Raw genomic sequence first — 18,984 nt, forward strand, 5'->3', positions numbered from 1 at the left:
GACAGCATTGTATGCTGTCCTGCTCTGTAAGAACCAGCCAGTGGTTCACATAAATAACATAACTAGATCTACAGGGAAAGATGTTGGCAGGAAGAATGCCTGCATTCTTTGCAAGAGTCTCTTGCAGAGCTGAACAGCACAGGAACGGTAGCTAAAGATGGCATCTGCCAGCCTCTGCAGACAGTGGGGTTTTTTTGTTTGTTTGTTTTTTTTAACAAAGGCACAACTCCCTAGAGGCCAGACAACACTTCCTTGCCAAGCCCAGAATGAGTGCTTACTACCAAGGCTAGCACCTTTACCTCCTGGGTAGATAGTTGCAGATATGTAGGTAAGTCTACTTCAGACAGATTTTGTGCATGCATCTGTCTACCACCATTTTCTTTGAAAATCAAAATATAGGCTACTTAACTCATTACAACAGCATCGAGCTGACCATGCCAGAGTTCTAAGCGATGAGTTTAAAAAGAAGAAAACAACAATAAAAAAAAAGCACAACTAAGAGTAAAATGGATGGAAACCAAATAATTAAGTACGACTACAACAAAAAAAAGTTTTTATTCTGTTTAAAAACATAGGTCATGGTGCTTTATCTCATTTAACAAATTGTTTTCACAAACAAACCATTTGCCCAGTGAGGCTGTGGGTTCCCCGTCCCTGGAGGCACTCAAGGCCAGGTTGGATGGGGCCTTAGGCAAACTGAGCTGGTGAATGGCAACCTTACCACGGTGGAGGGTTAGGGTCAGATAGGCTTTAAAGGTCCCCTCCAAGGTAAGCCATTCTACAATTCAGAGATATTTATAAAGGGAAGAAACTATTTTTCCTGATGAATGGGAAGTGTTAATGTTTTTAAGATACAAATGTTTAAACTGATCATTGTGTGATTTCTACACAATGCTTTTTGCATGCATTTGAGCAGTTAAAAGATCTGTGTATGGCAAATTACTTCATTCAAATATGCCCCAGCATGGCTTATAGAATGTGGAAGAACAGCAGGAGGCAATTCTCAGAGTTTATCTCCTTCAGCCTTTTGCTGAACAGTAATTCTAAAATCAGTTTTCTATTTATCTTTGCACTGTTTTAATTCCTGTGGTAAGATATGATTTTGGATGTCCTTACTTCAAAGGATGAAACAAATGATTTTTTTTCAGCATATCCAAGTAGAATAAAATTATTCAGTCTTTTACCATGTGAGATTTAACTATATAATTGATTGATTACCTAAAAACACAGGTATGTTTCCTAGATTTGGCAACTTGAAGGAGAGAATTTCCTTTTCCATTTGTTTTTGCGTTTGATTATTAAGATTGGTTTGCTCTTGTTTGTTTGTTTTCAGTTACAGACAGAGGCAAAACAGGCAAGCTTTCAAGCATGCAAGTCCTTCAGACTTGAAAGAGAAGGAGAGATCTTTGGAGTTAAATTTAAACTGAGAACAATTGCTTTGAATTTGTTAATCAGGTATATCGTTTGAGAGAAAAGGCAGCAGGTACCTCTGGAACAGAGGAATGACATTTGCAACAGAAGAGATGATTTGATAGCTATCTTTTGTGGGAAAGAGATTGGCAATTTATCATCAACTGAACTTGTGGGAATTACTGGGTGTGGGCAAAAAAAGGCATAATTTACCATAGGACTAGTATCTCTCTACTCAGTCTGTGATTTCTGGTATCCAGTAGTGTTATGAATTTTAGTTCCCAGAGACTTACTTTGAAGGTTTGAGTTTCTCAAGTTTCCCTTGAGAACAAGGACTGAAAAGGTAAAAATGAAATTACTGTTTTGTGAGAAATGTTCTCTCTCAGATCTTGGAGTTTATCTGTTTTTCATCAGTTATTCACTCAGTCTGATGTTTAGTGGCTGTATTGGTTTCACCTATGTAATTTCCTTGAGGTCATTTAATATACTTCCTGAAGTACATCATATGGAATTTGTAAGCAAGGACAGGTAACCTGGAAGAAATACAGAGATGTTGTCTAAGCAGTTAGGCACTGAGTTAAGAAAGGTAAAGCCCAGATAGAATTGAGTTTGACCAAGGATGTCAAGGTCAACAAGAAAGATTGTCACAATATATCGGTGACAAAGAGAAATCAAGGGAAAATGTGAGCCATCTCCTGAAGGAATCAGGAGACCTGGTTATCTAGGAAGTAAAAACACTGAAGCACTTAATGCTTCTTTGTCTCAATTTTTACCATCAAGGCAGGCCATCAGGAATCTCAGGTCCCATAGACAAGAATAAATTGCTGTGTTAAGAGAGATACCTTTGTTTTTCGAGACTGTACTCCTCCAAGATCAAAGTGGTCAATGTTTCACAAGGGAGGGTGATTTCTCCATAAATTAAAAAAAAAAAAAAAAAAAAAAAAATCTCCTGACAGTCTTCCACAAGAGAGAACACTGAAGAAGAACCTACTCTCAAATTCCAGGAGTAAATATTGTAGGTACAGCTGTTCTGGATCTCGGAGAGTAAACACTTCCAGTAGAGCTTCTCGCTGTGTTGGGCAAGACTACCACAAATATTTATTTAAGAGGTATGAAATAACACTGGTGTTTGGTAGTCAGTCTCTATCCAGATGGTCTTGCTTCATTCACTGGAGCATGACTGAGTTTTAACTTGCAGCAGCTAAGATTTGAGCTAGGGCAAGATAAGCTTCCTGATTACTCTTACATCCAAGCTATTAATCACTAATCTTGCAATCTTTGGTCAATTGTTCCTTTTTTCTTCTTGAAGCCTTTTCCCAGCTGAGATTGACTTCTGATGATCTCCAGGCTGAATGAAATTCATTTGTAATGAGGGAGAAAAGGAACAGGTATCTAAGCACAAACAGCTCAGTCACCATCCTGTTCTCCAGTGTCAGATTACAGCAATTCAATGTCTATACAACACTACAGCGTATGCTACCATCTATTTTTACCCTGTTACCTTGTTTGTACAATTTGACTGACAGCAACATCATCCAGTGGCCTTTTTTTGGCCAACAGTTCAGGCCTTTTGTAGATTCAGACAGTATCTGATACGCTAAACTACATTTTTTTTCTAAGACTTTTCGTTTGACCTTCTCAGGGCTCTATAGTCAGCCTTAATCCATCTCTTCATGTTGCTTTCTCTTTTCATGAGCTTATAATCAACAATCACAATTACTTTAAAAACCTGAGATAGTCTGATAGCAAAGTGTCAATTTCCTCTATTAGTCTCTTCTGTATTTACTAGATATCAATAATTTCCAAAGCAGAAAAACTGTATTGTACAGTTCCACATCTGTGATTATTTCTAACTGGTAGGCAATTAAGCTCCGTCACAGCTCATCGCTCTCTCACTCCCACTCCTCAAAGGAGCAAAGGGAGAAAATATCATGGAAAAAGAACTCATGGCTTGAAACAAGGACAAGGAGATCGCTCACTGATTGTTGTCACGGGTAGAACAGACAGCATAGGGAGACTAATATATTTCATTGCCTATTACTAATAGACTGGAGCAGTGAGAAATTAAAACCACAAGGACATCTTTCCCCCATGCACCCTTTTGTACCTCATATCCAAGCAGCTCAGTAGATGGGGAGCTGTGGTTGCAGTGAACCTTTATCACCTGCTGCTCCTTCTTTTTCACTGTCTTCCCCTGCTTCAGAGTCAGGTCCCTCCCTTGGGATCCCATTCTTCCCAAACTGATCCTAGGTGTGCTTCACACAAAGTCCAGCTGCTCAAACTGCCCAGTATGTATCCATATCATTGGACCCATCTTTCAGGAGGGAACTGCTTCAATAGGTTTCCCTCTCAAGTGATACTAAGATCTGGGTGGGAACAGAACCAGGACAGCTGACCCGGACTGGCCAAAGGGATGTCCCATATGTATACTCCTGCTGAGCAATAGAAGCTGGGTTAAAGAAGCAGGAAGGTCCAGGATAATTGCAGTGATGTAATTTGTCTTCTCAAGAGCTTGCTACATATGGTGAGCCCTGCTTGCCTAGGAGTGGTTGAACATCTGCCTGCTGATGTAAAGCCTTGTTTTGCTTTGCTTCCATGTCCAGTCTTTTCTTTACCAAGTAAACAGTCCTTATCTCAATCCATGAATTCTTGTGCTTTCACCTTTCTGATTCTTTATCCATCCCATATGGGGAGAGTGAGTGAGTGGCTGGGTGATGCTGAGCTGCCTGCCAGGGTTAAATCAAACATTTAGAAAAGCAGTGCATCACTTTCATATGCTTGTAGTTAATTGAAAAGATAACATGGTGGTGGCTGACGAGCTATCATTGTTGACTGTTGTGGTATCCTTGTGAATCGAAGAAAGATATATATGATGGTAAAAATGAAAGGTAGTCAAGCTGCCAAGCACAAACAAATTTTGCCAGTTTCACGCATTATCAGTGATCAAGCTGCTATAATGACACATTAGTTCATTAGCAGTGAATATGATACTAATGAGTGTGGCAGGCAATTAAAACAATTGTATTAGCTTACTTGCATTTGGCACTTTGAACAACCTGGTAAGCATGTATTTGATGCAGGTTGTGCGTGAGTGTGCATTGACCCCAGAATGAAAATTAGTTATATTTTTGCTGCTGCTTATTTCGTTGGCTACACTACCTTGTCAGGTTCATGGAAAAACCTGCTAAACATTAGAAGAAAATGATGGGTGGGTGTTAATGAGAACATCTTGAACGTTGATTAATTTAAAATCTAAATATTCTTTTTTCTTTTATTAAAGAATCCAGAAATATTCTCAAAGCTGGCACCAGCTGCAGGTGTCGATATGCCATAATTGTTTAGATACTATGGTAACAGACACTGTAGAAAACACTGAGACAGATAGTTTTACATCACTTTTCTTTTGGTCATTACATGCAGTCTTGATTTGTACACTTAAAATTCATGCCTCATTGAATTCAAAATCTGAAATACATTCAGTTAGAAGTACTAAATTTCACCGAGTTAATACAAAAATGCATCATATGCTGCAAAACCATGCTTTAGATCTCACTAGTTATCATTCTTTGGACCTCTAATCTGAACAAAAATTTGCACAGGTTCAGCAAATTACTGTGAAAAGCATTGATAATTAAATTTGAAGGAAAACATAAATCCAAAGTTTAACTAAGTGAGTCTGAGTTGCCTTGCCAACAGAGACCTAAGAACTGTCCTGTCACTGTCTGTTAGCAAAAACAAAATAGCAAAAAAAACCCCTTGTTCTTCCCCAGATACTCTGGCAACAAATATCTTGCATCTTACAAATATATGTTTTGTGTGTTCTGTATGAGGTGAATTACAGGCCAAACAATCCTAGCACCTTACTGTCTAGGCCCTGAAACCAACCCCGTTATCACTTTAGCTTCGTTCTGTCTCTAGGGAGTGAGGAAAAGTAATGTTAATTCAGAGCTAACAAAATGAGAGTAACGTGGCTAGCTTACTGTTGAGCTCAAACAGGGCTGAACAAACCTGTCAGCAGTGCAGTTAGGTTTAGATAAATGTGAAGTGATATGAAGTGGGAGGAAGAGCTTAAGTATTTTTCACATGCTGCTGGGATCTACATTACGTAGAATATTTCGGGAATGGGATCTAGCATTCATTGTTAGTTGGCTGACATACTGATGGGAATTTAGAATAAGGAAATGATTTTATGAAAATAATAAAAAATGGCATGGATTGCTAAAGAAAATACTGTAGCAGAATGAAGATTTTATAATTTGGTGGTACACTCTTTCCCTCACTGTATTCACTGTAGTCTGTCTCAGTTGAAGTGCACTGCAAGCAGTAAAGCTTTACTTGGACAGGGGAAAAGAACGCAAGAGAGATTAAATATTGACAGAAATCAAAATGACCAAAGTGATTCAGTTTAAAAAGCAAGGCTGTAAGAAAGTTCACCAAAAATAATGAATGTTTATGGGAAAAGTGATTTGGTATTCTTCTTCCAAAGCCAGCCCCAGCCCCGTGACACAAAGATGAGGGACAAGCTGATGAAATTGGCAGGCAGAAAATATGAAATGAGCAAAAAGGAAAGCACATTACTAGCCTGTGGAACTCAATGCCACAGGAAATGTTTGAGGAAGAAAAGTTTAAAAGGATTTTTAAAGGGTGGAGTTACTTAAAACAAATGCAACTTCTGTGACTGCATAAAGAAGTTAGGTCAAAAATGTTAGATGACTTCCTTGGCAAACTGCTGCTTGGCTTTTGGAACTGGGTTTACTTTTGCAAGGTCCGTTCCATTTAATGTTCCACCTAGTCTATCAGGTTTCCAGAAGTTAAATGTAATATGTCTGCACAGATCTTAAAACACGTTTGCAAGGTGAATGCTAATCAGTTTCAGATCACTGAGGTGATAAACTCGGTGAATCAATACAAGCTCAGTTGTCTGTGTGGCTTTCCTTTATGGAAACACAACAGTATCTCTAATCATAAGCCTGTACATGAGTTTGAAAAATAAAAGAAAGAAAAATAAATAGTGTGGGTGGCAACGTGCTACTCTTCTATTGAAACTGTTCTCAAATTGCTGGCAAAGTATTGTCTCATCTTGTCACATTATTTATATTGCACCCCATATGTAGTCTGTTTTAATGTGGTTTTATTCAGGGTTATATTGCTTAGCTTTTGCAAATCAGCAGTTATGAAAGAAAGAAAAGCAAAGTATTGTATGCTGCCTTACATCCCATTAATCCCACTGAAGCTACAGTGAGCAGATACACAGCATGTTATTATGTAAGTCAAATGATACTTTGAATGCAAGAGGAAAGCATTTATAAAGCAACAACATTATTGCTGTTATTAGGAATGTGGGACATTTAAATGATCTATCTTTAAAAAGCAGCTGAAACTACATGTAGTGCAAAGTTTGGAATCCTACTAAGCAATCTGGCATGTGCCATTAGCTGCCTAAATACCTTTGCACTGTGTTGTTCTGGTTCTCGGGAGTTATTCGCATGTCTAATTCCCAGTGACATCACTAGGACCAAGGTGCTTACTTACCTGTGAAAGTTCAGGTTTTACTCCTTCAGCACAAGGATATTTTCAAGCTTAAGAGTTATATTTATTGCATATACACCTGTAAAAAAAAAAAAACAAAAAACAAAAAAAAAAAAACAAACAAAAAAAACACCACAATACCCGTTGCATCTCACAATGATTTCTGTATTTCTCATATTCCCATATGTGCTTAAAGCTTAGGTGTAGATTTATCTTCCAGTGAAACTGGGAAGACCTAAACTCAGACTTGAGGTTAAAGACATGGCAATATATTTTGAATGAGATCAGAGTATTGAATTATGACATCACAGAACAGTAACTCCCTGATACTGACTTTCTGTTTTCATTTGGGTTTGTTATTTGCTTGGTGCATTGTCTAAATGTCCCTCTTAAGTGCTCTAGAGAAGCATATTTCCCTCTTTGAGAGATTGTTGTCATCAGTTCCTACAAAGTCCCTTTAAGTATATCAGTGCCTCATTTTAATACATTTGACACAATAATGTTCTGCACCTGCATACAGAAGCAACAGATAAGTAGAGCACTGAATTAACAGGCCTCTTAAAACTTCTCAACTCTATGATTCTTGACAAACCTTCTCATTTACAGAATCACAGAATCACAGAATTGCCAGGGTTGGAAGGGACCTCAAGGATCATGAATCTCCAACCCCCCTGCCACACGCAGGGCCACCAACCATTCCACCTAATGCTAGACCAGACTGCCCAGGGCCCCATCCAATCTGGCCTTGAACACCTCCAGGGACGGGGCATCCACAACCTCTCTGGGCAGCCTGTTCCAGTACCTCACCACTCTCTCCGTAAAGAATTTCCCCCTGATGTCCAACCTAAATCTCCCTTCCCTCAGCTTAAAACCATTTCCCCTTGTCCTGCTGTCACTCACCCTTTCAAAGAGTTGATTCCCCTCCTGAAAAGAAGTCTTAAAAGTACTAAAATTATTAATAGTAGTAGTAGTGCTATAGCATGCATTTATCATGCAGATCAAAATGTTTTTTTTTGTTGTTTTGTTTTTTTCCCCTATCATCTTGTCTGTTTCAAGGGCATTTTATTGCTACTTTACACTTTTGATACACTCCTACAGGCACAATTACTAAGATCTGGGACATCTGTAAATATCAGGGAACAATCGCATTAATGTTATCTTCACACCTAGCTACTCATATAAAGGAGAAGGATTTTTGGTATGTTAAGCAGTGCAAAGTTAGAATCTACTTTCAGTCAAGACATGAGCCTGTGCCAAGGTTAGGGTTCCAACTTAAGTAAGATTTCTCTATTTAAATATCCTGTTTTACTCACTTGAAACATTATACAACCAACCTAAACTCATCCACTGCCTTTTAATGTGCTGTTAAAATATTTCATGAGCTGTTCCTAGTAATGCCTACTTTCTAAGTCTAAGGTATTCTGGGGTGACAAGTGCTGTGTGTTATAGTGAGAAACTCATTATTATTCAATTTGGTTAAAAAACTGTGTCAAGAACTTATTTTTCCTCTGGGAAAAAGTAGCTTTTCTGTTAAGTGGAAACTTGCATTGATTACATTTTTAATCAAAATACAACAGGTTTATGGTAAAAACCTCACGTTTCAAATGCAATTTAAGGCTTATATAGAGAAAAAAACATTTCTTCCTAGCTAGTTCTAAGTTTGCTCCTGATCTAATAAGAAAAATACAAAAGAAATAAAAGCCAGCAGAATATAAAATTTACCCATTAATAATGCACACACAATTGGCCCTCTGGAAGGAGAATAACATGAGAGAGTGTCAGATTGCTTTTATGCACAAACCTCCAGATATCACAGTGGTGGGTGTAATGTACAAGCAGAAGAAACCTCACCACCCTTGCAGACAGCTGCAGCACTTTAATGCAATGTGCTAAATGAAATTTTATGCCCAGAAGATTCAGTTGACTTCTGAGCAGTGTAGTCTCAGCAATATTTAAAACTCACTCTGAAATTCTCCAGCTGGCAGCTATTTTCTCCCCGACAAATATATTTCTCTTTTCCATGTTTTAATTCAGTTTTCACTTGCCCCTCTACTGTGGTAGGTCTTATTATGTGGATGCCTCCCCTTTCCTGATCTTTGCCTCCTGCATCTCCTCCAATTTTAGATGACCACCTGCAGCTATCCACCGTCAACCTTTTCTGCCTTTCTTCTGCAGATAACCGTTGCTTTGGCAGCTTTCTGCCCCCCCCCCCCCCCCCCCAAGTGCTACTTGAGTTCAGGAGCATATGGAGTACGCTCTAAAGCAAATACAAGGCAGTGCCTGTGGCGTAATAAATGGAAGCATGAAGCATCACGTTTTTGCGCAGTTAATGCTACAGTAGTTAAATCTGTAATGTGTAGTTTCATTCAGATCTACTTTGCTCATCTATTATCGTATCTGGTGGTTGTACTCTTCTGCTACAGAATAGGAGGTTATGAGGGCAGGTTGATAGTGATTCTCCTTATTTCCATGCAGACAAAACTGTGATTTTTCTTCAGCTGTTCAGAGAGGAAGCTTCATGACCTTCTAGGTCAGAGGGTGAAAGCCTATCAAAGTCTATAATCCATGGCTGTGCGTGCTGGCAGGGCCAATTCATGCCTTTATTGTGCAGAAGTAGGTAAGCAGTGGTTGGGTGTCAGGCAGATAGGAGTTGAAAAAGTGATTTCCTAGCCTCTTTGCTAGGAAAATGGATTTTAAACTTCTATGAGATAATAGCTGAGAAAAGGGGTTTGTCTTAATGTTCTTGCTCAAAGACTCTGTGGTAGCAACTGCTCAGCAAAACAGCAGCTGATGTGTGCTGGAGTTGCCTACTCATTTTCTACCATGCAGAACAATGCACTGATGCATTCACTGTTCATTGGAAGATCAAGACACGCCATGGATAGCCCAAGCATTTTCTTAGAAGTTGTTAAGTAAACGTAAAATATTTGTGGTGACAGTAGCATTTTGCCATTATTTTTCTTCTTGAGTATCCTATTTCCAGAGGGAATTAATCCATTCAAATAAATGGATGATAAGATTGGGATTTTCAGAAACACTTAACAATTGGCCTGTTTCAGATATCTGGACTCCAGAGGGAGTCTTCTATTGATACCAGTGCCAGTGGAGCTAGAATAGTGCTTTTATTTAAATTTATTCTGCAAGGTTCAATTAAGGCTGCTATGTAACAAAAGTACTCAGCACTTACAACCGGGAGCAACTTCTTTACAAAATAGTTACTTCTTGCCTACAGAAATAAATTGTCTTTAATAATCATTAGTACTATTGGAGAACATACTGGCATCAAGTCTTGCTAAAGACCATATAAATCTCATAACTTCAGTGGCTCTGAATTAGGTCCAGAGAAAGAGAGAGCCTGATTCAAAAAGCTTATCTAAACAAGACAGGCAAAGCCTGGCTGAAAACAAATCTGTCAAACTTGCAAAGACTTCTAACACCTGGTAGCTTCTGTTCACTGAGCCAAACTAAAACAGGGCTCTGATGTAACTACCAGAGTAACTGAATAAAGATGTAAGCACATGGTAGTGTATTGTGTGGATCCTTGGTCACTGTTTTTGTGTGCAGAGAGGTAGAAGTATTGCATGCCTTTGTGTGGATATAGCAGTAAGATTCAGTATACAACACAATCCATTAGAAATATTAGATATTCTCAAGGTATCGTTGGCAACTTGTACTAGAATTATTTCATGTCTTATTTAATATTTTTATTTCAGTCTTAAAATATCAAATTTGCTTCATCAAATACTGCATAGGGGATACGCCACCTATAAATGATAATAGACTGATAAAAACATCTGGACAACATAGCAGACAAACAACTGCAGATTCTCCCCTATATACACAGGTATTCAGGATTTTCAAGGACAGCTAATTAGACTCTCGCCCATTTTCCCCCAACCTTCTATTTAAACAACAATGAAAAAATAAATAAAATAAAATCTGAGTATAGGAAGATACTAAAATAAAAATCAGAATGTGAACTAAAAAAACCCTGCAAACTGCACTGGGGAATTTCTCGATAGAGAGTTTTGCTATGAAAATACAAGACACGGAGACACCAGTTCCTGGCAATTTTCCCCACCTGAAGGATAGCATACTTGCATTCTCTCATTCCCCATTGGACTCAGGTGGAATCATTTTAACTCTGGTCTGACTCCAGAAATGTGCTTGACTTTTCTGTCAAAACAAGTTTAGAAGTAGAGAGCTGATGGACGCTGCCTACCAGCAGGTGCTCTAGTCTCTCCACTGGAGTTACCAGTGAGATGCTAGGGGGAGTCTTTGGGTAGGTGGGTCACTACTGTGACCCCTTAGTCCAGCTTTTGTATGTCCAGTGTCCTGGCTTCTTCCCGGGTGTTTCTGTGGAACATCCCACCTAGTGATGGAATCCAGCCTGTGCAAGGTACTGCAACATGAGGAAAGCAGCAGATAGATACTGGAATTACACTAATATTTCCAGTCCTGTATAGAGGATCCTACATTTTACCAGATGAAACCAAACTCTCTTTTGAGAGAAACAGTTCGTATTAATCTGATGACATACACACACAAAAGTTCTGGATTCCTAAACAACTCCCCCAGTTCCTCCCCCGTGAGCTGAATAATAACCATCTGGTGGAGTGATTTAAAAAAAAAAAAAAAAAAAAAAAGAAGAAGAAGAAAGTACAGATATGCCAGAATTTTCTTGGCAGTGATTTGATCAAATGGCAGGAGGCAAACCCACAAACAACATTCTCCTTCACTCCACAAGCCTGATTCATCTGCAGACACCATTCCTCTTATGCTGTGGATGATACAGGTGTCCTATGGGAAAATAAACAGTCTGTAATTGTTTCATAAGAAAGCATACTTACTGGGGAGCAGAATAAATTATATAGGTGCTCATACTTATTTTGTTTATCAGCTCCCATTTCACAATTCTGCAAACTTCCTTTTAATACCTTTTTATTTTTCTGGTGTAACTATAATTGCTAAAGACTTCCTAGGTTTTGCTTTGATTTTGTTTTTCTATTGGAGCGCTTGCATTTTGAATACAAATTCAAGCCATGTGTCTTGTTATTTTGTTTTCCTTTATATCCCGTGAGTTTCTAGGTGAATATCACTTGCTCAAATTTGGAATGGCAATGTTTACGTACAAAGTATTTCCTTGATGGAGTTTCTTTCAGAGACTCATTTAAAAAAAAAAATAATAATTAATGCAGTTTGGATCAGGTTCTAGCAGCTGGAAAAGGCGCAGTAGCTACGCAAACTGTATGCTGACATCAAGCCTTATGATTTAAGAATTACTCTTAAACAGCTAAAGTAGACTATTCTGACTCCTCTTCCATGACTAAGCCTTTTATAGGGAGCATTACAGAGTCACAGTTGCATGGATACTCATATGCTCCCAGTCCAACTTTGAGAAAGGTAATTATTGTATCCTCTGGAGTTTATAAGACATCTAGAGCTGCTCCTTTGCTTACACAGGATTTTTTTTTCTGTTATTGCTTACTGTTAAGCTGGAAATGGAAGTGCTATGTGGACATGGTCAATTTTCTTAATACTGTTTCAGTGCTGCTTGGCTTCTGCCTCAAACTGGATCTGTCCTCTGCTTGGGCAAATGAGCAAGGGTTGTTCCACACTACAAGAAACATCTTTTAGCATAGAGAGGGGGTTATAGCAATCATCCATCTTCAACTCCCTGCCCAGCCACTATTTACACTGCTGCTGCTGAATGACAGGAAGGCTGCTAGATGAAAGCAGCAAGTAGACTTCAGTAATTGGAGCATTCAACAAATAGGGATGTTAGATAAAATATTGTGCGTGTCTGAAAGGTCAAGCCCTCACTATCTCTTTAACTTGATGATCAATTTGCCAGAGTTTGCATTTTTGGGTTTTTAATCTCTTCCTTACACAAAGGAAACAATATTTCATTTTTAAGATAAAGGTCTTTCTTCCACAATCCCTCTCTGCCACCTCTCCCACCCACAGCAGGGTTTTGATTTCAGTATCACATGTCAGAATTAATCAATCTGGTTTTATTTCAAGGTTAGCTAAAGGAATTTCATTCCGTTTGAGTTGAGAAATAATGTTTTAAAGCAGAAATAGCATATCCACTTGAAGTAAAAATGCCTTGGCCCCTGGAGTTAATAGAGAACCCTCAGCAACCCATGAGAGATCATGTTATTTTTTTTTGCCTAAATTTAAGAGAATGTCAAAATTATTTGACATCTGACTGAAGAAATAGGGTTGTCTCCTTTTCCCTTTTTTACTCTGTTTTGGGAGATGTCTCCTCTCAGCAGCTGGATTCATGTCCTATCTTAATATTAAAATTAAATTATATTTAAAAATCTGAGTAATTAAAATGTTTAAAGTCCAGTGAGTTGGCTGCACATCTAATTTCCCTTATATACACATAGCTTAAGAAATCTCTGTTTGTATAACCAGGAAGATAACTTGATTGAATTTGTACCCCTATAAACCTGACTGAATTTCTGCACAAACCTCATAGTACTTAAGTGGGAAAAAAAGTATGTGACTGTATTTATGACAGTCAAAGGAGCAAAACATTTTTTCAATGATTTATTTGGGGCCTAAAGAAGAAAACTACCCTCACTCTGTATTTTCTAAGTGCCCCTTACTTCTAAATTCTGACTCTACAACCACATAGGCATGATGTTGGATAGGAAGATTTTTTCCAGTAACGTACCATCTGACAGAGTTATCAGGAAACTTTAAGTACATCATTAACGTTTTCTACTAGAAAAGCCTTGACAGTGTCTGTGCTCAATCATCCTTTTCCTTCACTCTATCTACTGGGATGCTAGTTCCTGATAAAGAATAGGAACAATTCAGGTTCCTTCAGGAGTATGTCTTAAATCTGTTTTTTAAAGGAATGAAGAAAAGTTTTGTTTGAGGAGTTAAAAATTTGGGGATCATTTCAGGTATCCTGAAATTCACTAGGCTTTTTTCACTGGGAGCAGCACAGTTAAATCAAGAGAGATAGGCCCTGTCATCTAAGCATTGACATCCCTGTCAGTGTGGTATCCATATTTTTACAAATGTCTAAAGTGACAGAGATTTTCAGTAGGAGATTTACTGGGACTGATCCTTTACTTATTCCAGTAGCCACGCCTGAAGTCTTCTATCTAACTTGTGCAATGAAATGTTGAACAGAAAAGTAGCTGAAAACACTTCCCTTCTTGAGCTGTTATCATTCCCCTTCTCACATTTGTATTATTTATTCTATGGACTGAAAAGAACTTGTGCCCCAGAAAAAGATGAAAGAATTGTATGCATGCTGTAATATTATTCATCCTTTTAATATTATAATAACATTTGGAGAAACTCCCATAACAGTGGATTACTTCTACATGACTATGTTATCTTTCTTAGGAAGAGCTTTTCATGAACAATTGTTCAGCCATTAACAAAAACTGAGTATCTGTGCACCCCATGAATCTGGTCTGCTTCAAAATGTAAGCTTTCATTGACTTACGGGATATTTGGTTTTAAAATGTAATGCTTTGCTGTAAGAAAATATATTCTTTGAGTTGAGGCAAGAAATTTTATGGCAATTCTCTGCAGGTTTGATTTTAGCAATACACTCTGTAGAACAGGCTTTGAGGCAAGTTTTTGAAAAGGAACTTTCAAACACTGCTTCAAGAAGTGGCTGATCCATTGAGCTTCATTAACAATGTAATTGGTCTCTGGTTTAGATGGGAGAATTGCAAGTATTCTATGCCACGTGATAGAGATGACGTTTAAATTGGGTTTTTTAAATATGCACACTTAGTGTACTTAATTGACTGTAAAATAATTATTCTATGCTGTATAATTATGTTGTGGCAGGGAGCAAGGCTTCTAAACATCTCAAAGGCAAATGATAACAGCCCCAGAATTAAGACATTATTCTCTCCTAAAATATACAGTAAAATAACAAAAGTGTTTTCTCTCCACAGTAAGGTCTTTGCATGAGTCTTGAGGCTATATTTAAGAAGATCCTCTTAATGCTTTTTTCCCATCATTTTCCACCCTTTGCTCATGCTATTTCAATTTGTAGATAGAGAAGGAAATGCACATCAAACCACGGGCAAAATGAGGATTAAAATCCCCATGTGGTTTCAGGTATATCAGAATACCTAGTCATGTAAAAATATCAGCTGATCAAAGAAGCAATGAAGTAGGCATCTCCTGAGAGTAATCTGGGAATTGGTTGTTGAGGGTGGCTCATGGGGCAATACACCTTTGAATGCTAATCTGTGGGCTGACCATAGTTCAAGATCACTTGCAAAGTAAGTAAAAGATATATCTGTCTTTGTCTTCTTTGAGAAATAAGTTGTGGTTTGAATGTAACACAAAGTTGGGAAGTGGGAAGGAGAAGAAGGAGAGAAGATCAGATAAACTCTCCCCTTTCAGAAAACTTTTACTGAAAGAGCTTGCACATGGCTTATGAGGAGTGTGGGGCTTGTCTTTCCACTTGGGCAAAAGCACCATTAGCCCTTCTGATATGGTAGATGTGCTATGGACTGAGAGAGGGTGTCCAGCATCTCTTTATGCTTTTTTTTTTTTTTTTTTTTTCCATATCTACTTTTTGTTGATTTAGGACAGCCATCGTATCTTTAATCAAACTGCAATTCCTTGTGGGGAGCTGGACACTAAGGATCAAAGGAAACAGTGAGAAGTTTGTCAGAGACTTCTACTTTCTTTCCTTCTTCTCCTGTACCTCCTCCCCAAACTGTAAAAATATATATATACTTTTATTTGGAGTAATTTATCTTTCTCCTTGAGGGAGAAAAGCCAATAAGAAGCACCAAGCACAGCTGTATTTATTAAAAAATGTAATGGATGGGAAGTCTTAATTCCCACAAGCCTTTCCCTTATCTAACACTATCAGCTGATCTGTGAAATTATCATCAACAGAAACAAGTGTTTCTTCGTGTGTTGTCATGTTGATGTCTATGAAAGGTACATCAAGTCTTTTATCCTCTAACTGGATCCTGATGAAGAAGCAAAGAGCGAAGACAAACATTTTTTTTCAACTTACTTCCCAGGAATAAGAGACTCTCTAGGTCTCTCCAGCTGGAAATCTTTGGCTGCCTCTTGTAATATTTCCTAGCATCATGTTCTATGCATCATATCATTCTTATTTTTATAATTGAAGGATTTTCAATGTGGTTTGACTTTCTTTCACAGCAACTGTAATAAAAACCCATCCTATAATTATCCAGCCATTTGCAGCTACTAGTCATGCCCGCCAGGGAATTGTGAAGTGGGAATTAGTGGAAACAACTTTGTTCTAGGTTATTCTTGTCATGATGACCCAGTACCTCTTTTTTTTCCATTCTTGAAAGGCTCAGGAAACATAACTTATTTGAAGCTGTGTTTCCCTTGGATATGCTGCAGGACAGTGTTCTCACCATTAAGCTAGAGGTGATGAGGCCAGCCATCACTTTTTGTTACAGAATGCTGATGAGGAGAGATCTTTAACATTGAAATTAATAGTTTTTTGAAGTCCTTTCTCTGATGTACACTCAGCTATGTCATTGCAGTTCAAGATGTCTCATAACCAAGCAAAAGACGTGGTTTACCCAGCCTGAAGTAGTAATACTGGTGGTATTACTGGTATTATTGATAGTAATAATGAGTTGTGTTTTTTTTTAATTTTGGAACACAAGTATGTTCTCAGAAAAATGCAATGCTGGTATTGAAGCCAAGTATTCAGTTATTATCACACACTTTTCAGTCCAAAAACAGAGGAAAAAAGAAAAAAAAAAGTGCCTTTTGTAGAGTTCTAGATGTTGAATTGGTGAGAACTCCAAAGCCCCTCAGGAAACAGAAGGTTCACTAGGAAGGAGATGTGAGAAATTGAATATTAGCAACCCATTTAAATAGACAAGACTTGCCATAGAGGAAGAAAACCTGATTTATTCTTTCGATTAATAATAAATCATGTTGCCCTTTTAGCAGACGTCTTTAATGCTTAATATTTGTCACATATTTTAGATAATAGAATACTCCAAATAGAGCCCATTATCTTTAAGTACTGGAGGACATTAGCGACACAGTCTTTTGTATGAGAAGAAAAAATGGCAGACAGATTTGATAAATTATTGGTCATGGAGAATTTGAACAGCCCATCTCCTCCATTCTCCAAATGCAATAAATTTTATAAGATCAGAGTGTATGTCAAATGGAGTTCATAAAGTGGAAAATGACACTATTTACTTTCATCAAATAAAATGCTGCCAAAATTTATGGCTCTGTACCTCCAAAATCTGTCAGAATGCTACTGCTATTTTGTGTAACACTTTAGCAACCCAAACTAATGGGGCTATAAACCAACTTATGCTAGCAGAAGGTCTAAAAAATAAAAATCCTAAATTCATAATTTGAATTGTTACACTCAAAGTGTTACATTCAGTTTTTTCCTCCTTAGATAAGGGGAAGTTGTACAAACTTTTATAATTAGCAGAAATTGGAATTATTTTCTCATATAAGCTGAAAAACCTGACCCAAATTGAGCAAATTGAGTCCTGACCCACTGATTGCTGATGACACCACTGCTGTAATACTGAGTTCAATTGCAACTCTGTGCTCTTGAATTACAGATTTCTCTTGATGCCTTTATCTAATACTGCACAACTCAAGAGTGTAAACCTGAGGTACCTATTCAACAGCAGGCTACGCAGCACTTCTATGAGAAACAGTATGCCAAAGTAGATCAAAGAAATGTCCTCTGCAATTTGTTGCTTTTTCTACAGAAGTAGCCAAAGGCAAAAGTTTCCTTTATGGTTTGGAAAGATGACCACAGTGCATCTTGTAATGAGACCTGGTGATTTCAAACGTTTTAACATGCAGACACTCACGTGTAATGGGAATAAAATGGTTCTGTTTCAGTTTTGCTGATTTGGTATTTATCTGCACTGTAGCAGATTAATTTCTTTAGTATTTGTCCAGAAGTCAGTAGAACAGTAATGTGTGCTGTATTTGTGTTCCTGTTGCACTCTGACAAATCAGATCTGTTAAATGCCCATGTCATCTTTCTGACCAAAATTACCTTTGATATTGTAGTAACAGAGCGATCTCTGTGTACTTGAGAAAGCATCCAGGTTTGCCTGATGCTGTCTCTTAAGTAATTGCTGGTCTGTAAAGTAGGATTTAGAGACTACTGTGGAAAGCACTGACAGAAAATTGCAGTATTAACAGGTAGGGATTACTGTACTCCAACTGCTGCTTTTTAAGGGTGCCACACACTTTTATTCTCATCTATCAAAAGCCTGGAAATGGGTATGTCTACTACAGATGTGCTTTGGAGTGAAGCTGGTTATCCTCTCAGAAAAGCCTTGATGCTTTCGGTAATAACAGAAGCCGTAAAATAATTCTCCTACACATGGACTGATGCACAATGGCTCTGTCTTCCACACCTGTTTGCAGATTCCCCCACTGTAAATCAAATCATTGAAATAATCAAGCTTGTATTTAGGTTCGTCTAGTTAACAATCCAAGTGAAAAAATGAATGATGTTGTAAGTAATCTTATTTAACTTAATGCAGCAGCCTGGTCAAACATTAGCAGAAGTCCCAGGCAGAAATCTGTAGTGTGTATCAGAGGGATAACTTAAGTATATAGACATCTATATTTGTGAGCTACAAAGAAAATAAAATATGATTCTTTCTAGAATGCAGTGCATTGAGTGGCTGGAAATCCTTACAAGGCTAAACAGTGAGCCAGCTGCTGTTCTTACTCTCTGACTTAGTGACTGTATGTCCCATTACTCTCAACCAGCCCATAGACCATCTGCCTGCTCTGTGAGCAAAAACCAGAAGGCTGAGCTCTGTTACCTCACTCTCTCCAGCAAAGTGTATTGACCTATTATAAGCCCAGAAATGAACCATCACTTGGTGAAGAGGTAACAGAAGGAAGACAGAGCAAACTGTACAAGTGCATTAACTTTCAGTAGAGCCTCCAGCAGCAATAGCTTCCCTTGACGTTAAATAAAAAACAAAGCCAAGCTAGGAAATATTTTTTTTTTCCTTCCTCTTAAAACAGTTTGGATGGAGGCTCCTT

This window comes from Phasianus colchicus, chromosome 4 (assembly GCF_987193195.1).
Source record: "Phasianus colchicus chromosome 4, bPhaCol1.hap1.1, whole genome shotgun sequence".
Lineage (NCBI taxonomy): Eukaryota > Metazoa > Chordata > Aves > Galliformes > Phasianidae > Phasianus > Phasianus colchicus.